This window comes from Ornithorhynchus anatinus, chromosome 4, assembly GCF_004115215.2.
Source record: "Ornithorhynchus anatinus isolate Pmale09 chromosome 4, mOrnAna1.pri.v4, whole genome shotgun sequence".
Classification (NCBI taxonomy): Eukaryota; Metazoa; Chordata; class Mammalia; order Monotremata; family Ornithorhynchidae; genus Ornithorhynchus; species Ornithorhynchus anatinus.
The window spans coordinates 92,478,443-92,490,531 of NC_041731.1; the positions used below are offsets into that span (position 1 = coordinate 92,478,443).

At 41.7% G+C, this 12,089-nt stretch overlaps 1 non-coding gene across 1 annotated transcript; it reads right to left on the reverse strand.

Annotated features, from left to right (window-relative positions):
• Positions 1-10,753: 10,753 nt before the first annotated feature.
• LOC114811450 lies at positions 10,754-10,891 on the reverse strand. Its single transcript, XR_003759153.1, has one exon. It is a non-coding gene; the product is annotated as a small nucleolar RNA SNORA7 (small nucleolar RNA).
• Positions 10,892-12,089: the final 1,198 nt, after the last annotated feature.

Sequence of the window (12,089 nt, forward strand, 5' to 3'; positions counted from 1 at the left end):
AGTGCTCTGCAGTAAGCATTCAATAAATAACATCAGTTGTTGATTGATTATAACTTCAGACAAGAATAATTCCAGGATAAGGAAGATGAGGAAGGACACAAGGGCAGGCTAACCTGGTGAAAAATGAGCTTCACAATAACTTCTTAGAATGGGCATAAGGAAGATCTAGCTGTTCACTTTCACTCAAAAAGAATTATTCAATCAATGAATAAACATTCAAAGTAAAGAATTAAGAAGAATTTCCATGGACCTCTAAGAGATTCTAGTTTCCCCACTGTTTGGTCAAACACACAAGACCACTAAACAGTTTCCACTTACGTGGGCAGATGTAGGCCTTCGACTTCAGGGTGTATTTTTTTGTATTCTCAGGGTTATCTCAGGATTCTCAGTATTCCATATACTCTCTTCTTCCTGTCCCCTCTCTTGAGATCCATTCCCTGTTATAAAAGCCTTGTAAATACCATTGGCAAGGAAGACATTAACAAGATGTGGAAAAAGTAGCTGGATAGTTAATGGGCATTCATTAGCCTCCTCAGGAGAGAAGTGCAGATGAATTTTGTCTAAGATTGATTCATGATGCCAGCATAATTTTATGTAACAGTAGTTAACTGGCTCGAAAAACTTTTATCTTTTGAAATAAATGTCTTCCCAGATCCACTTCACTTGGTCCATGAGCCCCATTCTGGGCCAGGGACTGTGTCTGGCCTGCTTATCTACAGATACAGTAGAGTACAGTGCTTGACACATAGTAAGCACAAACCACAAGTATCATTATCGTTATTACCACTGATGGTAACCCCTAAACAGAGGCAATACTAGAGAGTTCGTATGCCACGTCATTGTGTATCCACCTATATGCCCAGAGGTGTCTCCAATTAGATAATTAGATAATTAGATACCATGCCAATAAAGCAGATTTAGTTTTTTAGAAAAGAAGGGGGCTTTTTCTTTTCAAATTCCCCACTAGTATATATGTACCAGAGGTCAAGTTTCCTCTTTTATTCCAGTCTCGACATGGCCTCTGGAAGACTCAAAAGATTTGGCCCCTCGTGGTTTGCATTGTCTAGAGAGACACCCGAAGTAAGGTGATTAATTTCCACAGTTTTATTTTAGCCAAAGAAAGTGTCTTTTTAGGCATTCACGCCATCCTGCTATTTAGAGAATTAATGTCTGCTCACCTGGGGAATGAACAAAAAGAAAATTCCCCAGCATGACTATAGATGAAATGCTGCTGAAAAGGTTATCCATACATCAAGAGCTTGCAACATCAATATCCAGCGGTCAGTAAAAGTTGGGATATTGCAGGATACAATTAACTTGTCTTCTGAGCACTGCAAGTTTCCCCGCAAGCCTAATTGTGCTCTTTTTTCTGGATTTTGTTGTCTTCACATGGGAGATTAGGAAATCGTTAGCTTAGTGGTTAATTGGTAAAGATTTCTTCCCTCGAGTGACTTTTCATTGAATATTAACACACGATTAACCCCTCCTATACATATCGATAAACGTGATGTGAAGCCCTGGAAAGGCTTAGTGGCTGTTGGAACGTACTGAATAATTCCAAATTATGGATTCAATGTGATGGTTTTTGTTGAAGTGTCAAAATTATGTCCATCCAATTCAGGATGGAAACATGAGTGATGTGATTACAGAGTTCATAAACTGCACACCAGGGAGAAGAAGCTAAAAAAAAAGGTTGATCCCTGAATATTTTTCTCTAGACACAGCAAATAGCCCAGAACTTAAGTTACACGTGTCTTGAATATTTGATTGACGCAACGAGGTTTTCATCTAAATTCAAAATATAACTATGTTTGGATATATTTGAACATTTTTATTGCATTTAGCTATGCGAGTGGAATTCTTATTGATAGAATCTGGGACAGGAGATGTGGCCAGATCATTTCAAACAAGTTAATTCTGAAATGGGTTTGAATCAATAACACAAAAGAGGCAGCTAAGCCAATTTTGACTGCAGTACCGGTGGTGTAAAATAAAATCAAAACAGTCAGAATGAAAGCTCTCTCATAGCAAATATAATTTGCAACCTACCCTAGAAATGCAGAGAAAACAGACAGGTAGGTTAAAGACATGGATAAAGACAAATGGAAGCTATGTAACTAAAAGGAAACCGGTGTTCTACACAGAATGCTTCACGGCAGGAAGCCAAGACGGCAGGTTCGAAGGTGAGCAAGCATGTCAAATAATAACTAATGCATAGGTAAATGGGATATTTTGCCTTCGTCTGGGCGTTAATCTGCCACGTGATGTAAGATTTTCTTTTCCCAGCTCTTATAATGTATTGCTCACTGGTAGGCGAGTGTGTAGTTAAGGCTGTCAATATTCTGCCTTTAAAGAAAATAGGTTTTAACGGTGGGGAGGTGGGGGGAGGGGTTGGGGAAATCACTCTTTTCTTCCTACTGACTTGCTTTATTTCCTGGAAAGGAAGCAATTCAGTAAATATGATGCTTTCTCAAGAGCCCCCGCTAAATCCTAGAATGATGAGGAATAGAAGGGAGCAGAATTACTGTTGTGCAAGAAGTGTATTGGAAACCTCAAGTCTTCTTGGTCTTGGAAAGCAATGGAAATTACAGACAGGAAGCAGCATGGCCTAGTGGATAGAGCACAGGCCTGGGAGTCACAGGAGTTGGGTTCTAATCCCAGCTCCTCCACCTGTCTGCTGTGTGACCTGAAGCAAATCATTTAACCTCTCTGTGCTAAACAGGGACTGTGTTCAACCTGATTAGCTTGTCACCGTGACTAGCTTCCTTTGCTCTTCCCCTTTATCCCCACCCCACAACACTTATGTACATATGTTTATATCCATGATTCTATTTATTCATATTATTGCCTGTTTGCTTGTATTGATGTCTGTCTCCCCCTCGCTAGACTGTAAATCCATTGTGGGCAGGGATTGTCTCTCTTTATTGCTGTATTGTGCTTTTCAAGTGCTTAGTGCTGTGCTCTGCACACAGTAAGCGCTTAATAAATACAATTGAATGAATGAATATCTACACCAGCACTTAGAACAGTGCTTGACAGATAGCAAGTGCTTAACAAATACCACCATTATCAATTACTGCATGCATACTTACAAGAGAGTCCAAAATGTGCTCTTTTGTATATGCTCTGCAAAAACAGGTTCAGAAACCCTAAGATATCTCTTTCTATTGTTCCCAAACTCAATGACATCTTTTCAAAGCCAATCACCCTTCCTGTTTCCAGTTGCTGATGTGTTCTACTGAAGCTCTGGGACTAAACATTTAAGCACACAAATGCCACAGGATTATTTCACAAGAAAAGAAAAGGCAGAAAGAAAGGAATATAGAATTTGGAATATAGAATATACAATTTGCATGAAAAGTTTCATGCAGCCCACAGATAAGGGAAATGCTAGTGGAAATGATGCATGAGGCAACAAACAGTCATATAACTCATAGTATCCTAAACGTTGTGTCAACTGAGTTATGTGTGCTAACATAGCCTGTCCAAGCTATGGGACTCTGTTGCCTGTATCTTGTCTTCATGTTACTTTAGACATTCATTTGGTAGTATTTATTGAGCACTTACTATGTGCAGAGCACTGTACTAAGCACTTGGAATGTACAATTCAGCAACAGATCTACAATTCAGCAACAGATAGAGACAATCCCTGCCCACTGATGGGCTTACAGTCTAACAGACAGGAAGCCCTGTTAAGGAAGACCAAAAATGTTTCGGCTTTCATGCACATTAATAAAATCTATTATTCCTTGGGTTCAACAGGATAAATTAGCGGTGCAAAGGGAAGAGTTTGGGGGGTTAGCTGGTTCATCCCCAAAGATTAGAGTGGATGGCAAGGAGAGCAACCTTTGCAACTTTGCCGCTGTTAGACACGGCATGTTGAGATTGATAGACCAGAGATCTGACTCAGTTACAGCCTTTCCTATGGTCTTGCTTCTCTAAAGTCCCACAGGGCTTGCTGCTCAGGTAATCTGTACAACCTACACTATTTTTAACCTAAAACCCCCTATTTCCCTTATCCACCCTCCCCATGTGGCATCTACTAACTATTAAGGATTGATTACTTCCTTAATCAATTCCACCCTCACCACAGCCCTACTATACTTATGGAAGTAGTCTTATTCTGTACTATATCCCCTCTCACTATTCTGTTTTAATGTCCATTTCCCCCATAGATTGTAAACTCCTTTTGGCCACAGTCTGCATAATGCAGTGCTCTGAATAGAGCAAGAACTCAATAAATACCACTGACTAATTGTTTGTCAAAGCAAGCCCGGTATTTTGAATATGAAAGGTTGTAAGACAGTTAAAATATTCAAAGATGAGGACACCTTCCTTTCCTCGCCTAGTTTTACACAGCATTATTTTCTCCATCAGAACTATGGAAGAGCAAGAGAACTAGAACAGCAGGTTGACTGAAGGGCTGGAAGCAGAGTTTGTGATGACGTCCTATATGCAGGAGAAGCCGAATGATCGATGTAAAAATCAAGCACTTGCCCCGCTTATGTGGAGAATAGAACAAAATCGTACCCTGGAAATGCTTAGATGGAGAAAAATGGCAAATATATACACCATAATGAGCCTGATAGATGATCTCATAACATCAGCAAAACCAGCTATTGTGTTTGGGTCAAATGAATTCTCAGATATTCTGTCAATCACGGATATTGGTCAATCAATCAATCAATTGCATTTTCCCGAAGGCTTACAGTGTGCAGTACAGTGTATTAAGTGCTTGGGAGAGTATGATATAACAGAGTTAGTAGACACATTCCCTTCCCACGACGAGATTATAGTCTAGAGTTGGGGAACAGACCTTAATATAAATAAATAAATTATAGATAAGTACATAAGTGCTGAGGGGCTGAGACAGTGCTGAGTAAAGGCTGCAGAACCAGCTGCAAAGGTGACACAGAAGGGAATGGGAGAAGAGGAAATGAGTGCTTACTCGGGGAAGGTCCTATGGAGGAGATGTGCTTTTAGTAAGGCTTTGTAGGTTGGGAGAGTGATCGTCTGTTGGGTATGAAGAGAGAGGGCATTCCTGGACAGAGGCAGGATGTGGGTGAGAGGTAGGAGGCGAAGTAGATGTGATCAAGGTAATGTGAGTAGGTGGGCATTAGAGGAGCAAAGAGCTTGGGTTGGGTTAAAATAGAAGAACAGTGAGGTGAGGTAGGAGGGGGTAAGGTGATTGAGTGCTTTAAAACCAATAGTAAGAAGTTTCTGTTTGATTCAGAAGTGAATGATAATAATAATAATCAGGGTATTTGTTAAATGCTTACTTTGTGCCATGCACTATTTTAAGCACTGGGGGAGATACAAGGTTATCAGGTTGTCCCACGTGAGGCTCACAGTTTCAATCCCCATTTTACAGATGAGCTAACTGAGGCACAGGGAAGTCCAGTGAGTTGCCCAAAGTCACGCAGCTGCCAAGTGAATGGACAATCCCTAAAGGCTCTTGAGGAGTGAGGCGACACGGACCGAACGATTCTGTAGAAAAATGATCCGGGCAGCAGAGTGAAGTATGGACTGGAGTGGGAAGAGACAGGAGGCAGGGAGGTCAGCAAGGAGACTATCAAGGTGGGATAGGATAAATGTTTCCATTAACGTGGTAGCAATTTGCATGTGGAGGAGAGGGCAGATTTTAGTGATGTCGTGAAGGTAGAACCAACAGGATGTGGTGACAGATTGAATACGTGGGCTGAATGCGAGAGATGAGTCGAGGATAACAAGAAGGTCACAAGGTTACATCGGTGGTAAAAATGTTCCAACATCTAATAGATGTTAAGAGAGGCAGACACCCATAAAACTACTCATCCATGCTATCCAGTTATTAACACTTTTAAAGTCAGTGCCTTGGTTTCACGGATTCTTTTTCTCAGAACAACTCACCGAGTACTGTATGTGCAGTAACAGATGGACCCCTCACACACATTCCATACTTAGCACATCGGCAAGCTTATGCTTCCTGAGCGTTCTGCATGACAACAGGCTCCTTGAAAATATGTTTGTGGATGGCACATCAGTGCTCTGCACATTTTAGCCATCATGTCAAAGCAGGGAAAATTCAGAACCATAACAAGTAAAAACACCAACCGCCGAAAACGATGATTCCGCTAAGCCACAGTCATTTCCAGACCTGACGGTCCCTGGTGGTGTTGAAATCGGGCGTTAGCGCAGTCCAAAGGAAGGGATTCAAGATCGATTGAAATGGATATCCTGAGCCAGGAGAGACCCCTTCCCTCAGACATCACATGTATCCGACACACAATTACTCTCCCCCACTTCAAAGCCTAATTGAAGGCATATCTCCTCCAAGAGGCCTTCCCTGACTAAGTCCTCCTTTCCTCATCCCCCACTCCCTTCTGTGTCACCCTGACTTGCTCCCTTTATTCATCTCCCTTCCCAGCCCCGCAGCACTTATGTACATACCTGTAAGTTGTTTATATTAATGTCTCTTTCTCCCTCTAGACTGTAAACTTGTCGAGGGTGGGAATATGCCTGTTTATTATTGCACCATACTCTCCCAAGCATTTAGTACAGGGCTCTGCACACAGTAAGCTCTCAGGAAAGACGACTGAATGAATGAATTAATGAATGAATGTAAAAAGCGGACTACTGAGCAATCCTCCCCTGAGAATAATATTAATAATGGATTTGTTAAACACTTACTATGTGCCAAGCACTGTTCTAAGCACCGGGAACTGAAAAGACCAACACTGGAGGGCCCAATACCTCTGTGAGAAATGTTAACTTGGAGCAAAACACTTCTGAGCTAACAAGGTTGAACGAACCCCGACATTAGAACCTCCAGGGGTCGACCGTCCACCTCTGCACGTGTTTTATTGTTGTGTTGTACTCTCCCAAGCTCTTCCTATGGTGCTTTGCACATAGTAAGCGTTCAGTAAATATGATTGACCAGCTGGCTGACTGGCAACAAACAGAAACTACTTGCCATCGGCTTTTAAGTCCTCGATCAGCTTGTCTCCTCCTACCTCACATCACTGATCTCCTACCGCAGCCCAGCCCTCACACTTTGCTCCTCTAATGCCAGCCTACTCACCAGATCTTGATCTTGCTTATCTCACCACCGATATCTTTCCCATGTCCTCCTTCGGGCCTGGCACTCTCTCCTCCTCCATATACACCAGACCACCACTCTCCCCACCTTCAAAGCCTTATTAAGGCCACATCTCCTCCAAGCGGTCTTCCACAATTAAGCCCTCTTTTTCCCTGGTCCCTCTCCCTTTTGGATCACCCATACACTTGGATCTATGACCTTTGGCAGTTGCTATTTGTGCCCCACTTTCAACCTCAGAGCACTTTTGTGAAATTATACAGTATATTCAATTTTATATTAGAAATTATTTATTTGTATTGTTTGTCTCCCTGTGACCGGTCAGACCTTGTCCAGACCAACTCCATTTTGTAATAAGCCTGCATTTTGCTCTGAACAAGCACACCACCTATCTCCTGGTGCCAACTGGACACCCGTGGGACGCTTTGAGAGTGAAAAACCCACAAGGTCACTGATGCCGGAGGGGCTAGTGGTGAGTAATAAGGAAAGTTCCGGTGGTGCCACATGTTCCTCCCAAATATGACTAAGGAATAGAGTGGGAAGTTAGGAATTAGCAGGGCATATCCAGAGGGGCGTCTCCACGAACTCTACGTAGTAGGTTGGAACTCTGTCACCCCAATGTGGTGAGTCGCCTTACACATTCTGTAAGACACAGCAAGGTCCTGAGGGCCTGATCTATCTCCTCGCTGGAGCAAGGAGAAGTGGGTATCCACTTGGGGAGGAAATTCAATTTCTAGGTGATTTGAAAGGTAACATGTGACTGAGTGATTTGAAAGGTAACTCCTGGGTGATTTGAAAGGTAGCCCTTGAGACTTCACTGCTGGATGATTTGAAAGGTAGCCCAAGCCTGTGTGATTTGAAAGGTAGCCCAGGGGTGATTTCAAAGGTAACAATAATAATAATAATGTTGGTATTTGTTAAGCGCTTACTATGTGCAGAGCACTGTTCTAAGTACTGGGGTAGATACAGGGTAATCAGGATGTCCCACGTGAGGCTCACAGTCTAAATCCCCATTTTACAGATGAGGTAACTGAGGCCCAGAGAAGTTAAGTGACTTGCCCACAGTCACACAGCTGACAAGTGGCAGAGTAGGGATTTGAACCCATGACCTCTGATTCCCAAGTCCATGCTCTTTCCACTGAGCCACGCTGCTTCTCTAGCCCATGTTGGGGTGACTTGAAAGGTAGCCCCTGGAGATGAGTGGCGCCGCCTTCCCTGTTCTACCAGCTGCTAGAATTTGGGAACCGTGCTGATCAGTATACTTACCGCTTATAAGCCTAGGAATAGCTTTGCTCTTGTAAATTACCTCTCATGAAGACTTTGTGTTATCATCTTAACATATCTGCTTGTTCTAAACCTGACCCTCGAGTCTGTAAGTCCATTTCCAATCCTCCAATCCTTGAGCTCAGAAGTTCCCCACTGGCTGGTTCAGCCCAGGGGCTTAATTTTTTTTTCAAAATAATTTTTTTTCAAAATAATTTTTTTTTTCAAAATATTTTTTTTCAAAATAATTTTCTTTTCAAAATACTCCCCCTTTTGGCTGTAAACTCACTGTGGGCAGCGGGCATGCCTGGCGCATAGTAAGTGCTTAACAAATACAATAATAATACTAATTTATGGCAATCATATTCATTGTTTACTGACTGCAAAGTACTGAATTAAGTGCTTGGGAGACTACAATATAACAACAGACACTTTCCTCCCCGCAATGAGCTCACAGTGTAGAGGGGGAGACAGACATTAATATAAAGAGATAAATAAATAAAATTACAGATATATACATATTTGCTGTGGGGATGGGAGGGAGGGAATCCCTCCCTGATTTAAAGATCCTCTCTAAGCAGCGCTAATGAGTAATAACCCCACACTCTTCATGCCAACACTAGTGTGTAATGAGGGTAAACAGTCTTCTATGTTACCACTCTTGGATCACACTTATTCTTGGGTTCCCCTTTCTTTTTCATTTCCCTGGACATTCTTTGGTCCCCACCCACCATTGGTTCACACCGATTTTTTGTCAATTCAGTGTCCTCTCTTTCTTTAGGAAATATTTTTAAAAATAATATAATAATGATAATAATTATGGCATTAAGCACTTACTATGTACCAAGCACTGTTCTAAGCACTGGAGTAGATGCAAGGTAATCAGGTTGTCCCACGTGGGGCTCACAATTTTAATCCCCATTTTACAGATGAGGAAACTGAAGCACAGAGAAGTTAATAGGTTTGTTTCAAAGTCACACAACAGACAAGTGGCAGAGGTAGGATTAGAACCCATGACCTCTGACTCCCAAGCTCATGTCGTTTCCACTAAGCCACACTGCTTCTCGACAAAAACTGAAAATAAGCTGAATAAACTTAAAATAAACTGAAATAAGAGGACAAGTTCTAATTTGATAACTTTCTCTATTCTTCTTTGGCAAAGAACTCAGAAAACTATGCTGTCAACTACTTCGTGAGTGAGGATGGAGCGGCTGGGAGAGGGACAGTTGTAAGGGAATATACTAGGACTGGAATCGGATTTAGAATTAATACTGGGAAAATGATGCTGTTTCAGGTGAGTAATGCCTGATGGGATAAAATTAAGGCACTGAAGATGCGTGAAAAAAATCAGCTACACACAAGTTAAACAATATAAATTTTAGCTAGAAATAAAGTGCTTCAAAGTAGTATGGAGGAGCAGTTCTAAATAGTTCTAACTCAAACATAGGTCCTGCTGGAAGTAAGACATAATAATAATTACGATATTTGTTAAGCAATTATTATGTGCCAAGCACTGTTCTAAGTGCTGGGGTAGATAGAAGGTAATCAGGTTGTCCCACGGGGGGCTCACAGTCTCAATCCCCATTTTACAGGTGAGGTAACTGAGGCACAGAGGAGTTAAGTGCCTCACCCAAGGTCACAGAGCAGACAAGTGGTGGAGCCTGGATTAGAAGCCACGACCTCTGACTCTCAAGCCCTTGCTCTTGCCACTAGGCCATGCTGAAGACATATCTTTCTCCTCTCAGCCATTACTGTTCGAGCAATTCCCATCTCAATCAACTGGATTTCTTGAACTGTTACTCTGTGATAATTCCAAGCACTGTACTGAATGCTTGAGAGAGAACAATAAAGTTAGAGGACACAGTCCCTGTCTTCAAGTAGTTTATAATCTAGCAGGGCAAAGGACAATAACAGGGGCACTACAGTATTTTCATGGGTCTTGTCAGCGTGGCTCAGTGGAAAGAGCCCGGGCTGGGGAGTCAGAGGTCATGGGTTCTAATCCTGGCTCTTCCACTTCTCATTGTGACTGTGGGCAAGTCACTTCACCTCTGTGCCTCAGTTACCTCATCTGTAAAATGGGGACTAAGACTTTAAGCCTCACGTGGGACAACTTGATTACCCTGTATCTACCCCAGCGCTTAGAACAGTGCTCTGCACACAGTAAGTGCTTAACAAATACCAACATTATTCATTATTTGTCTTATGCCACCAAGTCATTTCCAATCCATAGCGACACCACGGGTTCTCTCCCAGAACACCCCACCTCCATCTGCAATCATCCTGAAATTGTATCCATAGAGTTTTATTGGTAAAAATCCAGAAGCAGTTTACCACTGCCTCTTTCTGTGCAGTAAACTCACGTCTCCACCTTCGACTCTGTCCCATGCTGCTGTTGCCCAGCACGGGTGAGTTTTGACTCGTAGCAGATGGCCTTCCACTCGCTAGCCACTGGCCAAGCTAGGAATGGAATGGACAGGCCTCTGCTTGACTCTCCCTCCCATAGCCAAGACTGGTAGAGTACTAGAAACTCTCCAGATGTGATCCTGAGAAGGCATTTTTGTGGGTACAATGTGCAAATGTGCAAGGGACATTCAGGATGATTCCCACCCTCATGCATTCAATCTCACCACTTAGCCGCAACTTCTTCAAAATGAAAGCTAGCTTGCAATTCCAAGTATATCTTGCACTAACTGTACTAAGTTAAAATTTAGGACATTGTTCCGTGTTTCAGATTTGTGGCTGTTTTTTCTCTTGATGTAATTGAAGTTGACTTTAAGTTCATTTTTCAAGTTAACCAAGGCCAGCATGGAAGAGGCAGTATAAAGCCAGCAGGTATGAAGACACTTAAATATTTCAGAACAGAATACTGGGCGAGGGGGGGGTGGGTAAAGCTTCAAGAGAATGAAAATCTAATCTATTCAATATCAAATTAAAATGTTACAGACTCATAGGACGCTCTTCTAGTGGATTTGTTTCAGTGCTCTAAATTTTTAAGGACCATCCTATTTTTGAACTGAAGGATTTGTTATCTAATTGGAAATCTACATTATATCAGAGAAGGAACCCAATATTCTTAACTAAACTATTCTCCACTGAGCAGATTCTTTCTCATTCAGTATATGGAATATAGGAATATTCAGTAAATAGTATATGGAATAAAGCCACAGATTATAGTAAATATACTCTAGTCATGACTAACTAGAGATGCATGTATTGAAGATTCTGAAAAACGTAATCTCTAATTTCAGTGTGATGATAAGGTTTCCCATCAGAAATAGTGGATGAACCTTGGCATTGAAACTTCAGGATCCAGAATCTGAATAATAATAATAATAATATTTGCTCATTGTGGGCAAGGGAATGTGTCTGTTTACTGTTATATTTTACTCTCCCAAGAACTTAGTACAGTGTTTTGTACACAGTGAATGCTCAATAAATACAATGAATAAATACAATAAATAAAATGCTCGATTGATGGATCGATTGACTAGTGCCGGCAGAGACTCAGCTAGCAGAACCTTGACTAGAATGTAGATCTCCTGATTCCTAGATTGTGGACAGAATACTGCACTATAAAACTTCATCAGTTTGAAATGAGTGGGTAGGGGCTAAAGGGGTAAAGCCGTTTACAGATTGTAAAATATTCTTAAATAAATGCAGGTTTTGAGATTTTTTTCGTTACCACGCATGTTTCCAGGGCAGGCCAATTAATACCATCATTTGATTGATTGATGTTGGGGGCATCAGCGTC